The 14,476-nt window shown below is 37.9% G+C and overlaps 1 long non-coding RNA gene across 1 annotated transcript in view; it reads right to left on the reverse strand.

Annotated features, from left to right (window-relative positions):
* The window catches only part of LOC307184213, a 319,259-nt gene that overhangs the window by 42,097 nt on the left and 262,686 nt on the right, over positions 1-14,476 (reverse strand). The gene's annotated exons all lie outside the window — the stretch shown is intronic.

Here is a 14,476-nt window from a genome sequence, read left to right on the forward strand (position 1 = left end):
ATTTTCTCCATTCTATTTCCAAGATATTGGATCATCTTTACTATCATTACTCTGAGTTCTTTTTCAGGTAGACTGCCTATTTCCTCTTCATTTGGTTGGTCTGGTGGGTTTTTACCTTGTTCCTTCATTTGCTGCATATTTCTCTGTCTTCCTATTTTCCTTAACATACATACATTCATAACATACGTAACATTCGCAGGCTGCAGGTTCGTAGTTCCCATTGTTCTTGGTGTCTGCCCCCAGTGGGTAAGGTTGATTCATTGGCTTGTGTAGGCTTCCTGGTAGAGGGGACTGCCTGTGTCCTGGTGGGTGGGGCTGTATCTTGTCTTTCTGGTGGGCAGGGCAGCGTCCAATGGTGTGTTTTGGGGTGTCTGTGACCTTATTATGATTTTAGGCAGCCTCTGTGCTAATGGGTGGGCTTGTGTTCCTTTCTTGCTAGTTGTTTGGCATGGGGCATCCAACACTGGAGCTTGCTGGCCGTTGGGTGGAGCTGGGTCTTAGTGGTGAGACGGAGATCTCTGGGAGAGCTATCACCGATTGATATTACTTGGGGCTGGGATGTCTCTGGTGGTCCAGTGTCCTGAACTCAGCTCTCCCACCTCAGAGGCTCAGGCCTGACACCCAGCCAGAGCACCAGGACCCTGTCAGCCATACAGCTCAGAAGAAAACGGAAAAAATTGTAGCTGTGGCGCACTAGCCCCTTTCAGGCTGTGTTCACGCAGCCAACCCCAGTCCTCTCCCTAGGATCTGACCTCCGAAGTCCGAGCCTCAGCTCCCAGCCCCCACCCTCCCTGGCAGGTGGGCAGACAAGCCTCTCGGGCTGGTGAGTACTGGTCGGCACTGATCCTCTGTGCGGGAATCTTTCCGCTTTGCCCTCTGCATACCTGTTGCTGCGTTCTCCTCTGTGGCTCTGAAGCTTCCCCCGCCACACCCAGTCCCCACCAGTGAAGGGGCTTCCTAGAATGTGGAAACTTTTCCTCCTTCACAGCTCCCTCCCAGAGGTGCAGGTCCTATTCTTTTGTGTCTGTTTTTTCTTTTGTCTTTTGCCCTATGCAGGTACATGGGGATTTTCTTCCCTTTTGTGAAGTCTGAGGTCTTCTGCCAGCATTCAGTAGTTGTTCTGTAGGAGTTGTTCCACATGTAGATGTATTATTATTATTATTTTTTGCAGTACGCGGGCCTCTCACTGTTGTGGCCTCTCCCGTTGCGGAGCACAGGCTCTGGACGCACAGGCTCAGCAGCCATGGCTCACGGGCCCAGCTGCTCCGTGGCATGTGGGATCTTCCCAGACTGGGGCACGAACTCGCGTCCCCTGCATCGGCAGGTGGACTCTCAACCACTGCACCACCAGGGAATCCCTGTAGATGTATTTTTGATGTATTTGTGGGGAGGAAGGTGATCCCCACCTCTTACTCCTCTGCCATCTTGAAGGTCCACCTACTTTTAGATATAAATACAATATAATACATGATAAAATACAAGCTCTCCAATTTGTAAGTAATATATAAAAGTGTCTATAGTATCATCCTGACTAAATATTGATACATTCTTGTGATTGCCAGGGAACTGTTATGTTAGAATGAAACTGTTCCCCAAGCAGATCTACCTAAACCTTCTTGGGCATTATGTGAGCGGCATTAGGAACTTAAGTAGGGTATTTGATATCCAATTTTATAAGCATAAACATTCACTGAACTGCAATTTCAAAAGAGACAGTCCTGAGCTATTAACCACTCAATAAATAACACATTTACAAGTCCAGACATGTTCTCAGTACGGGAGATGAAGCTTTTATTTCAAAAGTGAGTTAAAATCAAAGTGCAAGTCAACTCATCTGTTAATATATTATGTGATAAACCGTGCTTTTTTACAGTTTTAATATGGATTAATATATAAATATGTTAATAGAAAAGTTTAAATCAAGTGATTTCTGGAACATCTTAAATACATATAGAATACAGTTTGAAAATTTCTGATCATAATATATCTTGAGGCTAGGGAGTTTCCTTATTAGTTTATTAATATTCCTTTCAAAATTGACATGTGCTTTTTTTCCTCTCTTTTTGTCACCAACAGGGTACATCTACTTTGTTTAATTGGATACATCACCAAACCTCTCAAAGCCTATTTCCTTACAGAAAAACAGAGATATTAATAACTTATCTGAATAAATTAAATTATATTTATAATGTACTTAGTATTTCTCTATAACATGGTAGATATTCATTAAATGATACCTGGTATCATTATTACCATTGTTTATTTTGTCTTATATAGATATGTTTATGTGTTTTGAAGTGGACAAGTTAGAAACATTATTCTAAGAAGAAAATTAGAAAGGTCTCCACCATTCTGTTGCCTGTCCATAAACAAATATAATCAATTTTACTAGCTTAGAACTGAACTTACACAAATTAAGAGAGCTAACTGTGGGAAACTGGCTTTAATTATATGTATGCAGATGGTTTTATAATTCAGAATATTGCCCATGTGGGAGAATTTGGTAGGTGAATACAGTAAGAACTTTAATGACATGATTGCTTTTTATGTGACCACAGATTTAACTAATTTAAAATGTTTGGCTCTTGGAGGATTGAACGGAGTAGAAATGCCTGGTCTGAGTCTAAATCAATTTTGCTGCAATGGAAAAGGAAGGGGGAAACAGCCTCCAAATAGAAGTATAAAATCCTCCAAGAAGTTTATTTTTACCTGTTATACAAGTAACTTTTATAGGCGATGGGATCTTGTTTCTCTTATATTGTTATTTTAAATATTTCAATAGCACCAGAGGAATGGTAAATACCAGAGCTCAAAAAAACAAGCACTCCTAAATAATAATCTAAAAAGTAACTCAATTACAACATATTTTCATAAAATCAGTTTGTACAAAAACACATATTAAAATAAATGATCTGTCTCATTATCATTCAGGAGGCATCTCACTCAGCTGGAATAAAACTTATTTCAGACTCACACATACAGAAATCTCAGATAAATTACAAATATATGGGCACACACAAATTAAACAGAATACACTTTATAAGTGTTTAAGGTGCTAAAATTATTTTGGAGGGTACATCTGTATATTTTTATGACATGCTGTGTCACTGCCTTTTCAAATTTGAGTAAATTACAGTTTGGACACCATATTACATTGGCTCATGTTTGATGGTTATGCTTTCTAATACTCAGCCAATGTTAATCAAGATCTCCTAAATTTATATCTCTGTATGAGCTATACAGAGATATAAATTTATATCTCATTCCCTGTATGAGCCTGTATGAGCTTATGTGCTTTGGATAATTATACTCATCTACTGCTTTTATTATGTGGATGGATACCACTCCCTTAGTCCCATAGCTTTCATTCATCTTTCAGTATTCAGACCATGGTTTGAAATTCTCTTTTCTCCCCTTTTGACTAATACGTGTTTTTTAACTGAGTGATACTTTCACCTTTCTGTCCACCATCCTTCCTACTCATCAAAACCAGACTGAATTTTGCTGCAGAAGAAAGATGTGTTCAATAAAACTTTGCCAAGAAGATGGTTATTGATATGTCTTTGAAAGGCAGCTGTATTGCTTATGTACCACTGGGGACTGGAGTAGTGAGACTTAAATTGCTTGTGGTACCAAGTAAAAGCAAACTGTTTTCTCTGCAACTTAAAAATTTGAAATAAAGTAGTCTCCATGTCTTTCTCACATTTAAGAAAAGAGTTGTGAATAAATGAATGGTCCTTGGAGATAGTGTAAAGAATTAGGCTATCATTATGGAAAATACTATCCATAGGTTCACTGAAATATTTTATGGTGATAGTCTTAAGAATGTACTTAGATTTAGAGCAAACATAGTAAAATAACTTATGGTCAGTTTTTAAGTCTTTTAAAAATTCCTGTAAAGACATCTTTGAAAATACCAACACATATTTTTAAAACCTTAGAAAGACCATAGTTGCTCTCTATGAAACGTTTCATTTTAGGAATATTTCATTCGATGGCTTTGACGAATTTGGATATGGATTGAGATCCAAGGAAGCCATGTATAAGTCTTGGCTTTATGTAAAGGAAATTGAGTGACTTGTAAACACAGTAAGAACTCACTAAAAGTTCATTGAAAATATACAGACATATATCAGTTATATACAAAGGAGGCTTTGGGGGGAGGGGGAAAAGTGAAATGAAAGGATGTGCCCCTTTATTTTGTCTAGTGGGAAATAAGAATTTCAAAATACGCTTTTGCAAATAGCAGTCATAGAAATTCTCTTTTGGTAGCCTAGTCTGAGACACAAATATGACTTTGCTAAGGTTTTCCTGAACAGCTTTCTTGTTAAGATTGAAAAACATTCTTGGCGTTGTACATTTCTTCATAATCCCTAACTAAAAGAATTGTCACCTCAAATGAGGGTATGTTTAGTGTAAACCAATCCAAACTGTTTATTTTCAACATTACAAATTTGTTTTCCTTTTCTACTCTCAAACAAAGTTCTTAACATGATGCATTTGTGATTTTTCACATTATTTTCATCATTATTGTCATCAATAAGAAAATAAATTTTTATGGAGAACCTACCTATCTTCACATTTTCATCCCATGTGCTACATACATGGGAAGATACAAAGCAGATATGGTCGTGCACTGAAGGAATTTACTCTCCATTTGGGGGGAACTATGTTCTTAAATGCTACTCTTGCCTCCAGATTCTTCCCCTCTCATACCACCTTCTAAAATATCACCAGACATACAATTGAAAATTTCCTGGTAACCTGGTAAAGTGATATGCATTTATAAATATATCTTCAATCCCCTTTCCATATCTCAATGCATGTGAGAAGAAATGCAAAAAGACCCAAAAGAGAGTAAAGCCAGGGCAGTCTTTAAAACTGAACTTTGATTGAGACCACCTACTGACATTCATGTCCACTGTCAGAGAACCGAAGCCTTACTGGCTTACAGTGCTTGAGAACAACCTCCATCCAGTCACTGGATGACAACCAAGCTATGAAAAGACAGGGGCAACCCCTAGGAAGCCAAACTTAAAAATAATTGGGCTTCCCTGGTGGTGCAGTGGTTGAGAGTCCGCCTGCCGATGCAGGGGACACAGGCTCGTGCCCCGGTCTGGGAAGATCTCACACACCGTGGAGCGGCTGGGCCCGTGAGCCATGGCCGCTGAACCTCCGCTTCCAGAGCCTGTGCTCCGCAACAGAAGAGGCCACAACAGTGAGAGGCCCGCATACCGCAAAAAAAAAAAGTAGTTATTATTATTTTAAAACTTGGAATAGAGATGTCACCAGCCACACAGTGTATGTGAAACAGATCTCACTGGTTTAAACCAAGCAAGTTACTAAGCAAAAAAATAAAAAACGCAAACAACCAGCAGCTTATTAATAAGAGCTTTGGGAGAGAATTCAGAATCCACAGTTGGAACCATGTAGTATCTAAAATGTATAGCTTTCAACAAAATTATAACTTAAGCAAAGAATGAATAAAGTATCTATTGGGAATACACCAAAAAAAAAAAAAAAAACTTGGGAAAAACACTGAAAAAAAGAAAAAGATCACTCTGACTGTCCAAAGATGTTGGATTTAGCAGACAAAAACTTCAAAGTGGCTAATATAAATATGTGCACTAAGAAAACTAAAACACTAAGAAATCATGTTTAAAGAATTAAAATAAAGCATGAAAACAATGAATCAACAAGTGAAGGAGATAAACATTTTTTTAAAAGTGGAAACTGACATTGACAAGTGCAATTAATAAAATTAAAAGTGAAGTAGAGGGGCTCAACAGGAGACAGGTGATGGATGACAAGAGAATCTATAAACTAGAAGATAAATAGAAATGATCCAATTTGAAGAACAGAGGCAGAAAAGATTGAAGAAAAATGATCAGAGCCTCCAAGACATGTGGGACCACACTGAGTGTACCAATGTATGTGTAACTGGAGACCAGAAGGAGAGGAGAAAGAAAAAGAGATGGAAAATAAAATTTGTAGAAACAATGGCTAACCTCCCAAATTTGATGAAAGAAATTAATCTACACAGCCAATAAGTTCAACTAACCCGAAGTAGAAGAAATCAAAGAAATCTATGCCTAGGCACATTATACTGTTGAAGGTAAAAGACAAAGCAATAAATCTTAAAACCAGTAAGAGAAAAACAACTTATCACATACAGTGGTGCATCAATAAAGTTAATGGCTGACTACTCAACTGAAAAGGCAGAAGCCAGGAAGAAGTGGAATTGCATATTTAAAGTGCTGAAAGAACAAAAGCTCTCAATCGAGAATTCTATAAAGCAAAACTAACTTTCAAAAATGAAGGCAGGGCTTCCCTGGTGGCGCGGTGGTTGAGAGTCCGCCTGCCGATGCAGGGGACACGGGTTCATGCCCCGGTCCAGGAAGAGCCCACATGCCGCGGAGCGGCTGGGCCCGTGAGCCATGGCCACTGAGCCTGCGCGTCCGGAGCCTGTGCTCCGCGACGGGAGAGGCCACAACAGTGAGAGGCCCGTGTACCGCAAACATAAATAAATAAATAAAATAAATGAAGGCAAAATAGAGACAATCTTATATAAAGAAACACAGAGAGAAATAACAGCCCACAGTGCCACAATAAGTAATATCTGAGGGAAGTTCTGAAGGAAGTGAGCTGCATGTACATCTGGCAGATCAGAATCCCCGGCAGTGGGAATTGCAAGTTCAAAGTCTCCAAGGAAGGGCTGTGTTCACTTTATTTGAGGAACATAAAGGAACTAGTATGTTTGGAACAGAGTGAATGATTGGAAGAATAGAAGGGGATGGAATCAGAGAGATATGGTGCCCAGATCATATAGGGTATTTTTTTGGTTACAGAAGCATGACTTTTACTAGGAGAAATGTGAAGAGATATTTGAAGGTTTTGAGGTGGCAGGGCGGAGATCTGGCCTGAACTGACTTAGGTTTCAAGAGGATTTCCGAACACTGTTATAAATAGTTTGAGGAAGAACAGGGTTAAAGGACGAAGACCAATTAGGAACATAGTACTTTAATCCCAGCAACTCTTAATGATTCCTTAAACTATGTGGTAAGGAGCAGAGATAAGAAATGATTGGATTCTTGATATGATTTGAAGGTAGAACCAGACAGGATGTGTTGATAGCATGGCTGTGGGTTGTGAGAGAAAAAAGTAGGTCAAGGAAGACTGAAGATTTTTGCTGGAGTATTTAGAAATATTAAGATGTGAGATAATGGGAGGAACCACTATGGGGAGGAATATAAAGAGCTACATTTTGGACAAATTAAGCTTGAGATGATTATTACATGTTTAATTGGAGATATCAAGTAGGTTACAGAATATACACACCTGTATTTCAGGAGGGAGTGAATCTAGGCTAGAGATATAAATTAGGGGGCCACCAGAACTTGGATGGTATTTAGAGCCATGAGACTGGATGAGATAGTCACAGAGAAGAGGCTTAAGGAACACTTCAGTATGAAAAGAACAAAACTATAAGTAGGACCAGGAAGAAGGATTAAGGAGGAGTTGCCAAAGAATTACTTGGAAAATCAGGTGAGTGTATCCTTGAACCCAAGGAAGGAGAATGTTTAAAGAGGAGGGTACAATTAGTTGTGTGATGGGTCAAAAGGAATGAGAACTGAGAAGTGCTGGAAGATTTAGCAATGTGGGTATCTTTGGCAAAATAAGAGCAGTTATATAGCTTGATGGGGGCAAAATGCTTATGGTGTAGGGTTAAGAAAGACTGAAAGAAACTAGAGCTATCCAGTACAAAGACATATTTAAAGTTTTATTGTAATGGTAAAGAAAAATGGAGTAAAAATTGTAGAGGTATAGAATGTGTTCAAACTTAAGGTGTTATCAACTTAAAATAGACGGTAATAAATGTAGGCTGTTATATGTAAACTTCATGGTAACCAAAAAGTAAACACCTATGGTAGATACACAAAAGATAATGAGAAAGGAATCTAAGCATACCACTAAAGAAACTCATCAAACCACAAAGGAAGAAAGCAAGAGAAGAAGAAAGGAAAAGAGAAGAACTGCAAAACAGCCAGAACATAATTAACGAAATGGCAATAACTACATAATGATCACTAAGTACTTTAAATGGACTAAACTCCCCTATCAAAAGACACTGAAGGGTACAATGGATCAGAAAACAAGATATAGACCCATCTATATGCTGCCTACAAGAGATTCACTTCCTATGTAAGACACACAAAAACTGAAAGTGAAGAGATGGAAAAAAGTTGTTCCATGCAAATGGAAAAGAAAAGAAATGTGAGTAGCTATTCTTATATCAGTCAAAATACACTTTGAACAAAGACTGCAATAAAAGAAAAAGAAGGGCATTACATAATGATAAAGGGGACAATCCAATGAGAGGACATAATATTTATAATTATGCACCCAAAGAACAAGCACCTAAGTAAATAAAGCAAATATTAACAGACCCAAAGTGAGAAATAGATAGCAATACCGTAATAGTGGGGGACTTTAATACACTACTTACAGCAATGGATAGACTGTCAAGACAGAAGATCAATAAGGAAATACTGGCCTTAAATGACACTTAGACCAGATGGACTTAACAGACATATGTGGAAGATTCCGTCTAAAAGCAGCAGAATACACAGTCTTCTCAGTGCACATGGAACATGTTCCAGGGCAGACCAGATGTTAGGTCACAAAACAAGTCTTAAAACATTTAAAAACATTGACATCATAGTAAACATCTTTTCAGACCACAGTGGTATGAATGAAATATCAATTACAAAAAGAAAGCTGGAAAATTCACAATCACATGGAAATTAAACAATATGCTACTGAAAAATCAGTGAATTAATGAAGAAACAAAAGAGAAATCAAAAAAATATATTGCCACAAATGAAAATGGAAATAGAACATACAAAACATATGCATGCAGCAAAAGCAGATCTAAGAGGGAAGCTCATAGCAATAATTACCTTCCTAAAGAAACAAGAAAAATCTCAAAAAAAACCCTAAATTTTACACATCAAGGAAATAGAAAAAAAAAGAACAAATGAAGCCCAAAGTTAACAGAAGGAAGAAAATAAAGATCAGAGTGGAAATAAATGAAACAGAGAATAAAATAACAATAGAAAAGATGAATAAAACCAAGAACTGGTTCTTTGAAAAGATAAACAAAATTGACAACCCTCTATCTAGAGTCACCAAGAAAAAAAAAGAGAGAGGACTCAAAATAAGAAATGAAAGAGGAGAGGTTACAACTGATATCACAGAAATAAAAAGAATCATAAGAGATGTCTATGAACAATTACAGGTCAATAAACTTGACAACTTAGAAGAAGTGGATAAATTCCTAGAAACATGCAATCTTCCAGACTGATCATAAAGAAATAGACCAATTACTAGTAACAAGATTGAATTAGGAGACTTCCCTGGTGGCACAGTGGTTAAGAATCCACCTGCCAATGCAGGGGACATGGGTTCAATCCCTGGTCCGGGAAGATCTCACATGCCATGGAGCAACTAAGCCCATGCACCACAACTACTGAGCCTATGCTCTAAAGCCCACAAGCCACAACTACTGAGCCCACATGCTGCAACTACTGAAGCCCGCAGGCCTAGAGCCTGTGCTCTGCAACAAGAGAAGCCACTGCCATGAGAAGCCCGCACACTGCAACGAAGAGTAGCCCCTGCTCTCTGCAACTAGAGAAAGCTTGCACACAGCAACGAAGACACAATGCAGTCCAAAAAAAAGAGAAAGATTGAATTAGTTATCAAAAACCTCCCAACAAATGAAAGTCCAAAACCAGATGGCTTCATGGTGAATTCTACCAAACATTTAAAGTATTAATACCAATCCTTCTCTAACTCTTCCAAAAAATGGAAGAGGAGGGAACACTTTCAAACTCATTTTACAAGGCCAGCATTACTTTGATATGACAATCAGGCAAGGACACTACAAGAAAAGAAAATTACAGGCCAGTATCAGATGAACGTAAATGTAAAAATCATCAACAAAATATTAGGAAGCCCAATTCAACAAGACATTAAAAAGGGTCATACACCATGATCAAATGGTATTTATTCCAGGGATGCAAGGATGTTTGAACATCTGCAAATCAACATGATATACCACATTAGCAGATAAAACTCATCTGATCATCTCAATAGATGCAGAAAAAGCATTTGACAAAATTCAACATCCATTTATGATTAAAAAAATAATAACTCTCAAAACAGTGGGTATAGTGAAAAAGTACCTCATCATAATGAAGTGTGTATATGACAAACTCACAACTAATAACATACCCAAATGGTGAAAAGTTGAAAGCCTTTTCTCTAAGATCAGGAACAAGACAAGGATGCCCACTCTCACCACTTTTATTCAACATAGTATTGGAAGTCCTAGTCAAAGCAATTACACAAGAAAAAGGAATGAAAGGCATCCAAATTAGAAAGGAAGAAGTAAAACTGTCACTTTTGGCAGATGACATGACATTATATATAGATACTCTAAAGACTTCACACCAAAACTGTTAAAACCAATTAAAATTGACTGAAGTTGCAGGATATAAAATTAATATACATAAATCTGTTGTATTTCTATACAATAAAAACAAATTAACAGGGGCTTCCCTGGTGGTGCAGTGGATGGGAATCTGCCTGCCAATGCAGGGGACATGGGTTCGATCCCTGCTCTGGGAGGATCCCACATGCCACAGCTGCTGGGCCTGCATTCTAGAGCCCGCAAGCCACAAATACTGAAGCCTGCGTGCCTAGAGTCCGTGCTCTGTGATGGGAGAGGCCACCACAATGAGAAGCCTGCGCACCACAATAAGGAGTGGCCCCCACTCACCTCAGCTAGAAAAAGCCTGCATGCAGCAACAAAGACCCAACACAGCCAATTAAAAAAAAAATTAACAGAAAGAGAAAATAATCCCATTTACAACTGCATCAAAAAGAATAAAATACCTAGGAATAAAGTTAATGTAGGATGCGAAAGGCCTGTACATTGAAAACTATACTACATTGATGAAAAACTGAGGAAAGACACAAATGGTAAGATATTCTATGCTCATGGAATTGGAAGAATTAATATTCTTAAAATGTCTATACTACCCAGAATGATCTACAGAATCAACGCAATCGCTATCAAAATTCCAACTGCACTTTTCACAGAAAGAGCATAAAGGATCCTAAAATTTGTATGGAACCAGAAAAGACTGACTAGCCAAAGTCATCTTGAGAAAGAAGAACAAAGCTGGATGCATCATGTTTCCTGTTTTCAAACTATATTACAAAGCTGTAGTAATCAAAACTATATAGTACTGACCTAAAAACAGACACATAGATCAATGGAGCAGAACAGAGAACCCCAAAATAAACCCATGCACATATGGTCAATTAATTTATAACAAAGGAGCCAAGAATATACAATGGGGAAAGAATAGTTTCTCCAATAAGTGGTGGTGGGAAAACTGGACAGCCATATGCAATAGAATGAAACTGGACCACTATCTTATACACAAAAACTAACTCAAAATGGATTAAAGACTTGAATTTAAGACCTGAAACCATAAAACTCCTGGAAGAAAACATAAGTGCTAAGCTCTTTGACATCAGGCTTGGTGATTATTTTTTTGGATCTGACTCCAAAAGCAAAGGCAACAAAAGCAAAAATAAACAAGAGGGATGACAACAAACTAAAAGGCTTCTGTACAGCAAAGGAAACCATCAACAAAATGAAAAGGCAACCTACGGAATGGGAAAAAAATATTTGCAAGTCTTATCAGATAAGGGGTTAATAACCAAAACATAAAAAGAACTCATACAACTATATATAAAAAATCCGATTAAGGGCTTCCCTGGCAGCGCAGTGGTTGAGAGTCTGCCTGCCGATGCCAGGGGACACGGGTTTGTGCCCTGGTCTGGGAGGATCCCACATGCCGCGGAGCGGCTGGGCCCGTGAGCCACGGCCACTGAGCCTCTGCGTCCAGAGCCTGTGCTCCACAACGGGAGAGGCCACAATGGTGAGAGGCCTGCGTACCACAAAAAAAAAAAAAAAAAAAGAAAGAAAATCCGATTAAAAACTGAGCAGAGGATCTGAATAGACATTTTTTCAGAAAAAGACGTACAGATAGCCAACAGGTACATAAAAAGATGTTCAAAATCAGTAACCATTAGGGAAATGCAAATCAATCACAATGAGACATCACCTCACACCTGGTAGAACAACTACCATAGAAAAGACAAGAAATAACAAGTGTTAGCCAGGATGTGGAGAAAAGGAAACACTCGGGTACTGTCGGTGGTAATGTAAAGTGGTGCAGCCACTGTGGAAAACGGTATGGAGATTACTCAAAAAATTAAAAACAGAACTACTATATGATCCAGCAATTCCACTCCTGGGTATTTATTTGAAGAAAGTGAAAAAACTATTTCCAAAAGATTTATGCACCCCCATGTTCATGCATGATTATTTACAATAGCCAAGATATGGAAACAACTTAAGTGTCCACAGATGGATAAATGGATAAAAGAGATATGGTGTATATGGAGAATGAAATACTATTAAGTCACAAAAAAGAATGAAATCTTACCATTTAGGACAATATGGATGGATTTTAAAGGCATTATACTAAGTGAAATAAGTCAGAGAAACACCAATACCATATGACCTCACTTACATGTAGAATCTAAAAACCAAACAAAGACAAGCTCATGAAGGGGGTCAAAAGGTATAAAGAAGTCATGGCGTTGAAATGTACAGCATGGTGACTATAGTTAATGCTCTATTGCATATTTGAAAGTTGCTAAAAGATCGTAAAAATCCTCATCAGAAGAAAAAAACATTTTTGTAACTGTATGGTAACAGATGTTAATGAGACTTATTATGATCATTTCACAATGTATACAAATATTGAATCATTATGTTGTACACCTGAAGCTAATATATGTCAATTATACTGCCAAAAAAGGGAAAAAAGAAATTGGAGCTATCTAGTACAAAAAATATTTGTTTTATCGTAAAGGGAAGGAAAGAAATGGAGTGATAACTGGCAGGAGGTGGGGAGTGAGGTTTATAGAGAGATTTTTTTTTTCCCCCCACTGGGAAAAATAACACATGTGATTGCAATTGGTAGTAATTCAGTAGAGGAGCAAAAACCTACTTATTGCTGCAGCCATCCTCTTACACTGATGAGAGGGGATGGGAGGTCCACAAGTTTTGGACTGGTCTGATCAAGGAGTGGGGACACTTTAGCCACATTTGCAGGAATGACCACAGAGTATGTGGGTTCAGATGTCAGTAGGTTGAAGAGTTCTTTTGTCACCATCCTCTGCGATAATCACTTTTTCTGATCATGAAAATCCTTGGGTCTATGTATTCTTTTGATCAATACTACCAATATTATCCTTAGAAACCAGATTAATTTATTATACAAGTCTTCCTGTTTCATCGGTAGGTTCTAGGTGTACCCATACTTTCTCTACAAGAAAAATGCACACTACCTTTGATGGTTATTTTCCTTGATACACACAGGCCCCCTTTGTCCATATTTACAGGTTTATGACAATTTTCTAGATGGTTTAGTCATCCAAAAAAAGACCATCTAATAAGTAGAATGTTACAATGCCAACATATTAATAACTGCTATTATTTGTATAGTGCTGTGTGGTTCAAGTATTTTCATATATGTTACCTTAATCTTCAAAAAATATGAATAGTAGATGAAATAGTTATTTTTTTACTATTGCTATTTTATAGATTAGGAAACCAAAAATTGTGGCATGTCCAAGATGTAAAACAAAACAAAAACAAGATGACATTAGTAATTGGTGAATCCAGGATTCAAATCAGATATTCTGATTCCAGGAATATCAGGATATATTATGCTAGGGACCAAAATCTCACAATTCTCATTTCCTCGTAAAGCATTATAATTTTAATATAAGTTTTCTAATTAAGGGAGGAAAAGCACCATTTATTTAGAAGAGTAAGTTTTAGCCTTTAAGTTTACCAAAAATTTGTGAAATAAAAACAACGCTTAACACATATAAAAATGGTTCTGAAGAACCTACAGGCAGGAAAGGAATAAAGACGCAGACGTAGAGAATGGACTTGAGGACACAGGGAGGGGGAAGGGTAAGCTGGGACGAAGTAAGAGAGTAGCATGGACTTATATATACTACCAAATGTAAAATAGATAGCTAGTGGGAAGCAGCCGCATGGCACAGGGAGATCAGCTCAGTGCTTTGTGACCACCTAGAGGGGTGGGATAGGGAGGGTGGGAGGGAGACGCAAGAGGGAGGAGATATGGGGATATATGTATATGTATAGCTGATTCACTTTGTTATAAAGCAGAAACTAGCACACCATTGTAAAGCAATGATACTCAAATAAAGATGTTTAAAAAAACCCAAAACACTGACAGAGAAGGGTATATGGGGTGTGAGAATGGCAATGGGAACTATGGTAAATTTTGGTAGATTT

Source organism: Stenella coeruleoalba, assembly GCF_951394435.1.
Source record: "Stenella coeruleoalba genome assembly, chromosome: 3".
Lineage (NCBI taxonomy): Eukaryota > Metazoa > Chordata > Mammalia > Artiodactyla > Delphinidae > Stenella > Stenella coeruleoalba.